Source organism: Meleagris gallopavo, chromosome 2 (genome assembly GCF_905368555.1).
Source record: "Meleagris gallopavo chromosome 2, MGAL_WU_HG_1.1, whole genome shotgun sequence".
Lineage (NCBI taxonomy): Eukaryota > Metazoa > Chordata > Aves > Galliformes > Phasianidae > Meleagris > Meleagris gallopavo.
In genome coordinates, this window is record NC_139405.1 from 81,582,943 (window position 1) to 81,593,092 (window position 10,150).

Here is a 10,150-nt window from a genome sequence, read left to right on the forward strand (position 1 = left end):
TGTCACAATCCAAACCAATGCACTGCCATAAAAACAAAAGCTAGACCACAACGCTTTATTATTATTATTATTATTAATTTTGATATAGAACATAGCTGTCAAAAATGTTCTGGCTAGGTGAGCAGAATCCAGTTTAAGATTGATGCCTTCGTGCAGGTGACTATAGCTCTTCCTACTGCTACAAACTCCCATTTCAGTGAGCATAGAGGGCCTCAGCTAAACAGCCATCAGCTGTCTGCTCTGCAGTGAGTCCAATCATTCTTAGGCTCCCTGAGCTGCATTGGTTGGGTTGTCACTGACTATTACAGAGCTTGTTGGTTAGATTTCCCACTAAGTTCTTGGGGCTTGGAGACACAGCCTAAATTTCCAACCTGTTCCATCCTTTTAGGTACTTTGCTCAAATAAATCTGCTTAACCAGAAGTCTCTAGCTTGGCCAATAGATTATGCTTTTTAAATGTAGGTTTACCGTAAGACTAGTTCATATCTTGCTATGCTGAACATCTCTGATTCCTCTGAATACCTCAGGCATCACCAGACATCAGAGTTTGGGTGACTAATTCAATTGTCCTTGCCCTTTAATGCTTAAGAAGCCTGCTCAGATCCTGCCAACATGATGTACGTCTTCATGTTGGTAATCTCAAAAGCTGGTATATGAGCAGTGGCTAAAGGATAACTTGGTAGCTATCTCTTTCCTAGTGTTGGAGGAATGCTCAGCCTAGATCTATGCAGAGGTAGCATCCCACTAGGGACAAAGAATTTGATGTGGGAGTGAAAGAAAGCTAGTAGGCAGAGATCCTACACAGCATGTTCTCAGTTAAACGCTTTAGGTTGCCATGGCTTTTACTACAATACACTGTCAATGCTGTATTCTTATTTTGAATGTCTTGTCATGCACATCACATGAACTGATCGCTGTCTCTGCACTTTGTACCAGTGACTCAGCTCAGCAGGGAACAGATACAGCAGGAGTACCCATCAGGTAACAGTGATGTGGCATCACTGATACAGGGATGCAGTGGGCTTTCTGTAGACTGGATGCAAACTTCCCCTGACACCAGGCAAACCCACGAGCTGTCAGACTCTGTGGTTTGTGCCCTCATGACAGGGCTGTGGTGTTGATGTGCCTTTCACTTGCTGTAGTACTGCACAGGCCAGGTGATGGCACCTCACAGATCTATGGAGATGTCTAACAAGCACACAAGGCCAACCTTAGGGCCAGAAAACTAACAGACTCATGCTTTGGTCCTGCATCTTGTGCGTACAGCCCACTGAAGTGAAAACACACCATTTTCTCAGTGTTACCAATCTCATCTACCCTTCTTCACTCTCTATGCTGACTTTCCACTTTATTTTGTTGCATTTTGCATTTAGTTTTGTGGATAAACAATGGTGCTGGACTCATGCACACTATCTGACTTGCACCAGTGCAAACACAAGCTGATCTGAAGTGAATTACTCAAGGTCAAGGATATAGCTTGCTTCCTATGGTTTTGCACATGGGGCTGTACAGCAAGTCTTTGACTGGGAAAAGCAACTTGCTTTAATACAAGAAAAAAAGACATTCATTTGCAAGGAGAGCAAGACTGATGCTGCTGTTATGAAAAGCAGGCATAAGGAAGGATGTAAATTTTTGTTCACGTCTAAACTGTATGATTTTCTCTATATTGTTATATTGATTAGCTAGCCTTCTCCATTCTCGAAGGAGATAAATGCTTGCAATAGAAGAATTATTGGTTATTTCAGCATACACCTCTTTTACAAATGAAAGGAAGTGTTAGAGAATGAAGAAGCAGCACTGCATCAGCATATGAAACTGCATTACATACAGAGACATCCACAGAGGACCACAACTGTCTGTGTTGGTTTGTTGCCACGCAGAGAAGCCGCAATTATATTAATCTGTTATTTTACCAAAGGGAAATAGGAATACTTTTGAACCAAGGATTACAAAGATTGCTTTTAAATGTCAGTTTTTAAAGGATATTAGCTATTAAGAGATGTATTGGCTACTGTCCCCTTAGTTTTGAATATAGTATGCAAAAATAAAAATGTAATGGCTCCTCCTGGCAGGCTGTATTTAGAATTTGTGGTGGTTTTGTGCTCACTCAGAAAATCAGTACAAAACTTTGATTTTTTTTAAACTGCAGAGCTGCAGTGATTCTACATGCATTCCTTTCCATACTACACCTATTTTACAGAGCAGACAACTTGTAAGGTTTCCAACATATACGTAATTCACGGGGGAAAAAAAAAAAAGATTTTGATACTATTTATGTAGCAGCTTTACTAAAATTTACTCAGAATTGTGTTCTCAGGAAAGCGTAATTTTAACCACGTGAAAGGTTGAAAGAGCTTACTAATCCTAAGTGAAAGAAACTACAGAAACATGCCAAATTTAGTTTTTTTAATTGGAGATATTACAGAAAACAGTATGTCATTTTCTTCCGAAGAATCAATGTCCGTTTATTTACAGGAAGGGTAAATGGTTATGAAACTTCCCTGAAAGTATACAAGTACACTGCATGAGGAAGACCTTAAAGTTTGTGAAGCAAAGGCAGCACTCTTAGACTATGCCATACCTGGCACTTCTTGTAAATGACCACTCGGAGTGATTGCTCCAAGGTGGAGCAAACTGGTTGGGATGAAGTTGAGCTTCTTCACAAAGGCCCTGAATTGTGTTGTGTTTTGAATTTGTAGCTGAAACACACCAATGGGCTGCTGCTAAGCAGTGCTTGCACAGCATCAAAGCTCTCTCTTTTTTCTACTCAGCCCCCAAGTGGGCAGGAGAGTGGGAGGGCAACACAGCTAGGACAGCAGACCCAAATGGACCAAAGTGATATGCCACACTATAAGGCATCATGCTCAGCAAGAAAAGCTGAGGTAGGAGAAGAAGGAGTGGGCCAATGTTCAGAGACTGGCAGGACATTGGTCTGCCTGTGCAATCTCCCTTGTTTCACTTTCTTTATTCTCTTCCTTTACCTATTAGATTGTCTTTATCTGAACCCATAGGCTCTGTCACTTTTATTCTTCCTACGTTCTCCTTCCATCCTACTAGAGGAGAGGAATGAGCAAGCAGCCCACCATGGTCCTTTTTGGTGCCCAGCATCGGACTTGAGAGGTTCAAGACAAGGAGAGATTTGATTGAATGGCACCCTCTCCTTCTCCTCTGGGACAGAAGTTGCCAGTCTTGCGCAATTGCTCTTTAGGTTCTTGGGCATCCCTGCACAACAAGGGCTGTCATACCAGTGTAGGCCATGAATATGACTTTGTCTTTCCTTAAGGATAATCAACTAGCAGGGGATATGGCACAGGAATCTGCTCTGAGGCAGCCTGGGTGACAAAGAGGGAAGGACAATCTGTACTCTGTCCTGGATCCGACTGGGATGGAGTTAATTTTCTTCATAGCAGCCAATGTGGTGCAGCGCTCTGGATCTGTGATTAAAGCAGTGCTGGTAGCGTACCAAAACCGTACAGCAGCTGGTATGCCAATACAGTTTGACATCAAAGTGCCATCAAGTCTCCAAAGAACTATCTCCAAAGGACTGAACCAAAACCAATGGAAATTCAGAACCATCTTTAAGCATATATCAGTGTTTTCCAGGCTCCTGGTAGGGCCCTGTTTAGTGATATTTTTCATTGGCTTCTTGTGCCATCTTGCAATTTACAGATTTAACCTAAAGAGTTCTCTTTTGCACTGGGATTCCAGTAGTGGTGCTAATACTTTATTATCAGGTGTGTAATATAACTTCTTACTTAAGAAACTGGTGCACTTGGGTCACTAGTGTTAGAAATGGTCTTTATGCTTTGTTTTGCAGTTTGTGCTGTTCTTTTGCAGCCATATAAACCTGTAGGTAATAATATCATAGTTAGCTTACAATAATTTATGCTCGGATGAAGCCCTGAAGCTGTACTGCTATAAACAAAATCCCACAGTTAGCTGATTTTGAATTTATTAGCCATCTCAGATAGATATACTAACTCTGGAAGCCTGGAAGAGTAATCAGTAATCAGCAAATACATTACATTCTCAATTAATTCACTACTGCAGGTCCTATGAAGGGCTTGTTTAAACGATGCTTCCTTTTTTTTTTAACAATGCATTTTGTAAAACTAGTATAGAGTCCATCTGGCAGCAATTCATTTCATTCACTTTTAAGCTAGCTAGCTTAGGCATTTTGTTTTCCTAAACTTCTCCAGTGGTTAAAGAAGCAAGGACCTTTTCTTGATCATTTTTCACTTCTTCACTTTATCTTATATTAGAGGATAGTGAGAACTGACAGCAGACTTGTACAGCCAAACAGTCAGTGTTGAGGACCTGGCCCTTTCAACATGAACATTTTGGAGATCTTTTTCTTCTTGAGACTAGCCCTAGTCTACTCCTATGGACTGAATGCCCATTGCACCTGGAGTGCATTATGTGTACTCCTGTACTTTATCTTCCAGGTCGTTTTACCTAAAAAAATTAAGCTAATGTGCTTTGAGACTGTGTGAATCATAATGTGAACCAAAGCCCAGTAGGTGGAAGGACTGGGAAGTTAGTGGTAAAAGCACTCTTCTGATCCAGACTAACACACTAATAGAGACACACCCTTGAAGAAAGAGACACTTCTTCAGGCCTAAGTTTAAATGTTTATATTAGGATTAAGTGAATCATGACCTAACAGTTCTCCAGGGGACTCTAAGCAAGTAGTTAGAGGCACACATGCTGAAGACGTCTGATGTTGCATGGGAAGTTGACGTCTTTCTGTATCTCAGACAGATGACAGAAATGTACTTGTCGTGCTTTTTGCTGTTGTTTTTTTTTGTTGGTGGTGGTTGTTTTTTTTTTGTTTGTTTGTTTGTTTTTTAGTTAAATTGAATCACTTCTCATTTTCCATCATTTTCATACCCAGTATGCTAATCATGATTTCTTTCACAGGTTTTATTCATTTCCTGATGTTTTCTTCCTGGCTCAAAATGTCACACAAACACATCAACCATCACTAGCTTTCACCCCACCATCTGAGCACCAACCTCATTAAATCTCAGGACTGCATAAAGGAATACTGATACTGAAAGAAGGTTTAAGTCATATATTGGTGGATAACTGACGGCACTGAGAACTTGTGGTCTATGAACATACCAAATTATCAAGCTCCTTAAAGAACTAATGAATACTGCTCGCACTATCTGTAACAAGCATCCCTTTGTAATGTAGATGTAAGAACAAACCAAAGCCATGATACTGGAGCTGTGTCTGCTCAAAAAACAGTGCTGAGGATGATTTCTTCTACTCTACATTTTTAGTCCTAAAACTATGCTGTGGGATTTGTTTTCGATTTGTGTGTTTGTTTGCTTTTTGCATGCTCTCAGAACTACAGATTATTTTGCAGCTGAAGGCCAGCTATGAGTTGTGCTACAGGGTGACACATTTCATGGAAATTTAATGCAAATAATAATAATTCTCATCAGGAGCAGAAACAGGAGATCTCTCACATTTCTAGCAACTGCAGATACCTGCATGAGACTGAACTGCATGAGAGTGAACTGCTCGTGTCAAGCCAGCTCCCTTACAAAACATCCAGCACAATGGATGTTTTTTGCAATCAACAAACTCAAAATTACGGCTCTTGTATGTCCGGAAACCTTTATTTCATTTTCATTCTGTTTCATTTGAAGAATTTACTAATGCATACAAACATGTAGCATGTTCTTTTAACATGTGTTCATTCCAGTGTTTACTTTATCTCCTGATCTTAACCTGTAGCTTCCCATTACAAAGAAATGTTACCATAAAACACCACAAACAAAGTTGCCACCATTTTAATGTTCTGCAAGTGTGCTACAAGTAAACTGTACTGTACTGAATTCAATCAAAATACTCAATGCATTTTGAGCACAATACCACCAATATATTGCTGGCCCACTTTGCCACATGCAGAAGGACAATGATGTGCTTATTGACTCATCTCTTTATTCTGAACAGAGGGAACTCACTTGGTTGCCAATGGTCCATTCAGCCCGGCCAAACACTGATTTAAAAAACAGTGATGTCTTTCCCAAGCACATCAGAGGCTGCCTGTACTGCACTGAGGCTGCAACGTGGGTTCCGGCTGTACTATGGGATGTTACAAAGCTAAGCAAGCTAATTTTGGAATATTGCACACACTTACTATATTCAGATGATATTAGTTACTGCACCTGACTTCTTAAATGAATATTCCTTAGGATTACTTGATAAAGCATAGCTCAGCTTGTCCATATCAGAAGAGTTTTCTATACTTTGTTCACTCTTCAGTGTTCACCTGCATTACAGCTCTTCAACTTGCCACCTTGCATGCTCCATTCAGGTGACAAGAACACTTAATGCATGGGTGGCACTGAGCAGATAAAGGGCTGGAGGGTTTTTACAGGCTCTACTAAAGTGCTTTCTTCAGACTAGAAGTGCACAGTACCATGGTGATAAGGCTGTCCTGTGCTGATCTAAGGAAGCCTGTGATAAGGAATATAATAGGAGCAATAAGGTAAAAAAAAATCTTTCATTCCAGAAACTGTGTATCTGTGTATACCAACTGCTTACAGAGTTTTCTCACAAGCTCATGTTTGTGAAGTGTTGCATGCTTCAGCTCCATCTTAAATGGTTTTATGCCACAAACTGTGGGCCATTTATTGCTCATCACTCCAAAGCCACTGAACTCTTCAGCTGTGCAGTCTGCTCCCTCCAGCCTTCCCACTGAGAATAAACAAGAAATTGGCAGGGATGGGGAGAAGGGGACATCCAAGAGACACTGAAGGGACATCAAAGAATGCCAGAAAGGGCCAACACAGAAAACAGCCCTGCCCTATGCAGCCAAGGCCTGGGCTAGTGTTTTAGTGCTATGCACAAGAGTTTAAATATGTGAATTAGCCCACACAGCTGTAAAAATCACTGGGCCCATGATAAGAAAATGAAAGACAGTATTGTTGATGGTTTCTGGTTTTGTTTGTTTGCTGTTGTATTTCACTCTCTGTATATCTGCCTTAATCTGTGAAGTATCAGCAACCTAAATAAAAACTGCATTTCTGATTGATTTCACCAGCTTTTTTTATTTATAGAGGTTTACACAGGTGATATACAAAGCATGATAAAGGCTAGGATGGAAAGCAGGTGGTAGCAGTCCCGCCCACATTGAATGACCTTGTGCCCCCTCCAGAAGGGACTGATTGCTGCGGAGTCTGTCAGAGGTAATGATGGCAGCCATCTCCAAACTGTCCATGGCAAAGCACATGAGATCCACAACTGTCCTTCTGAGAGCAAAGTACAGAACTGCACAAATGCCTATCATTTAACATTGACATTTTTTTAATTTGGAGGAATTCAATGAGTTCCATGAGTCATGTCAAGCTTGACGTCAATTAGATTTTTGAAATAGCTGCACTGCACCATCCTGACTACAGAAATTCACTCCGTCACATACAAAAACTCAGTTAAGAAAGATCAGAGTTGGCTGTCTTGAAAACAGACAAAACATTTGCTGACAATATCCTTTACAGGGCCATAGCGAGATCCTAATCTAGACTAACAAAGGTGCCACTGGTTGTGTCTGCTTCATTTTCAGCTGGCCATGGCATGTCTGCATGTTGCTATTGCTGGACTGCCCTTGAAGCAGATGCCCCTGCTTTAAGTGGACTAAAAGTCAAGTCCTTTAACTCAAGCAGAGTGGAATTTATTATTGTCTCCTCGTGACGGGTGGGAACAGGCTGTAGGTGATGAAATAACACATGCTGTAGTGATGTATCAGCAATGTGTGACACCATCACCTCCTTCTACTGTTCTATAATTATCTATTATTCATGGAGCACGAGAATGGCTATTTAATGGCATTTAATGACCACAGAAAAGGCAACTTTCTTGATAGTCCTCTTACTAGAATCAATGAAGCCCTATTCAGTGCAGCTCAAAGTGATTCAGCCAACCAACCAGGCATATACAGGCATAGTTCCTAAGTAGGCCTATCACGTATTTAAGATGTTCTAGCGCATGCATCTGCATGGATTTCACAAGTACACCATGTAACCTGTGGAGCTCAGGAGCTCTTTCCGCAGCAGCAGTTGGATACAGCAGGCAATCTCTAAGGACACCTGGATGCCCACATCTGGCCATGCAAAGCACTCTCCTGGTATTTCTCTCAAAGAGTTCCTTTCTAGGATCTACAGCCAAGTATAATGGCTTTCCTACTGCAGTTCAGAAGCCCTGCTGTAGGAAAGCTGAGCGCTGGCCCAGGCAGCTGGCTTCAGTCCATTATGGGAGTTGTGGAGGACCCTAATATAAATTAGAGGTTAGTGCTGAGCAGCTTATTTAGGCCTTGCTGCATCCCACAAATGGATTAATTCCTCTTGAGAAACTGACTGCACTCTCACATGATGTTTAAAAAGTCAGTAACTGATGTAATAGCAGCCTGCAGTTCTTAAGATCTTCTGTCTTTTTTTGAAGATGGCTGAGATAAGAACTTCTCTGACCTGTGTTATGTAGAAGTCAGAGTATTTGATTGAAATAGATCTTCCTGGCTTTAGTAATCTCTTGTACTGGAATAATTGGGTAAACTGAAGTACCAGAAGTTCACCAGTTTCTAAATGTGAGCACCAATTACACTCTGAGATGATTGAAAATTATTTTTTATTATTATTAAGGATTTTTTGCAGAAATCTGTTTAAACTCCCACATACCACCCTATGAAACCAAGTAAGGTGCTGAAAAGTCTTCATGAATTCTGGCAACCTCTTATTCAGAACTGGAACCAGCAATAAACTGCATCTATGAAAGAAGACATTGTTCATGGGAAAAACGTACAAGCCTGGCAAAGTACAGATCTGCCCCGCCACATCCAGAGCTTATTGTCATCTCAAAGACTCCAAACTACATCCCTCTGGGCAGCTGAGGCATAGTTGCAAGTAACTGATGACAAAAATAGGAAATGACTCATTCAGGGAAAGAGGCCTTTTTTTCAGCTGCATGACAATGCAGACAGGTCCTAAACCAGGCACGCCATCTCTTCATAACTAGTGGTTCCTTCTGGATGTTAATCTACAAAAGAGGTGTTCAATCCTCTTTTTCTTCATCAGATTCACTCAGAAACTAGCCACTAGTCCAATGGTAAGCTAAAGGATGAAAACTGATTGCATGAGAGTTGACTACAGCTAAAACATAAATAATTTTGTTTGATGAGTATTTGAAGGGGTTGGGTGTTTTTTTGATTTGTTTTTTTGTTTGTTTGTTTGTTTTTTGGAGTGCCATACCAACAATCACTCAATTCGGTTTCTAATGTGAGAGTTCTTTTAGCCTGTTTTCTGTTCCTTCATGGCAATGACTAATGCCTTACAACATATCTGGTTGGCTAACAAAACACGTACTACCCTGCTGACCCAGACTTCAGCAAGCCTCACTTATATCATCTCTCGCATGGATTGCAAGCAATATGGTCTATGGCTATCAGCTATCAACTCTTAAGAAACTCCAAAAATACTTCCCAGTGGTTCAAGAAACTCCATCACATCACTTCAATTACTTGGATTACCAAAAGCAAATCAAAGCAATCCTCTGCTCTTGGCACTGCCCAATGATGAAACCAAGTCAATTAATTTGACTCCCAGTTCTTATCAGTGGCCTGAGATCTAGATCATTAAAAAGGCCTCCTAAAACTCTGTGATGAGTTGACAAAGCAAAGCTGACAGGAGTTTGCTCTTCGGGTATAACTGAGCTTTCTATAATAAGGTGCAATTATTTGTAGGAGAGCTTTCTTACAGGAAGATTTGTGTGTGAAGTCAATTGCCATACAAGTTAAAGATTAACAAAATCTTCACTTGTTTTTGGATTCACGTGCAAGGTACGCTTGTGAGGTTCTGCTGTCCCTAATGTAAACACAGTCAGTGTGGGAAGCATAGATAAAAACTGTAACAGGAGGGCAAGCTGAGCTGGTCAGCACTAACCAGTGCTCCATACAATAGATACCAACAAGCAGCCTGCAAGGAAGAAGGCAGAGGTGGTTGGCCTGACAATTCTGGTTAGAAGCAAAGAGCACATTTTTAATCCCGAGTTGAGCACAGCCACTGCAACAACAGGATAAGCCTCCATCTCACCAGCTCTTCTCTCCAGGCAACGCTTCTGTCCAAAACGCATGCTCTAGCCAAGTA

The 10,150-nt window shown here is 41.0% G+C and overlaps 1 long non-coding RNA gene across 2 annotated transcripts in view; it reads left to right on the forward strand.

The window, feature by feature from the left end:
• Positions 1 to 7,050, forward strand: part of LOC104909928 (uncharacterized) — a 70,349-nt gene extending 63,299 nt beyond the window's left edge. For both annotated transcript variants that reach the window (XR_014881549.1, XR_014881550.1), the window contains one exon: positions 4,920 to 7,050. This is a non-coding gene — a long non-coding RNA (uncharacterized LOC104909928). The remainder of the gene's footprint in view (positions 1 to 4,919) is intronic.
• Positions 7,051 to 10,150: the final 3,100 nt, after the last annotated feature.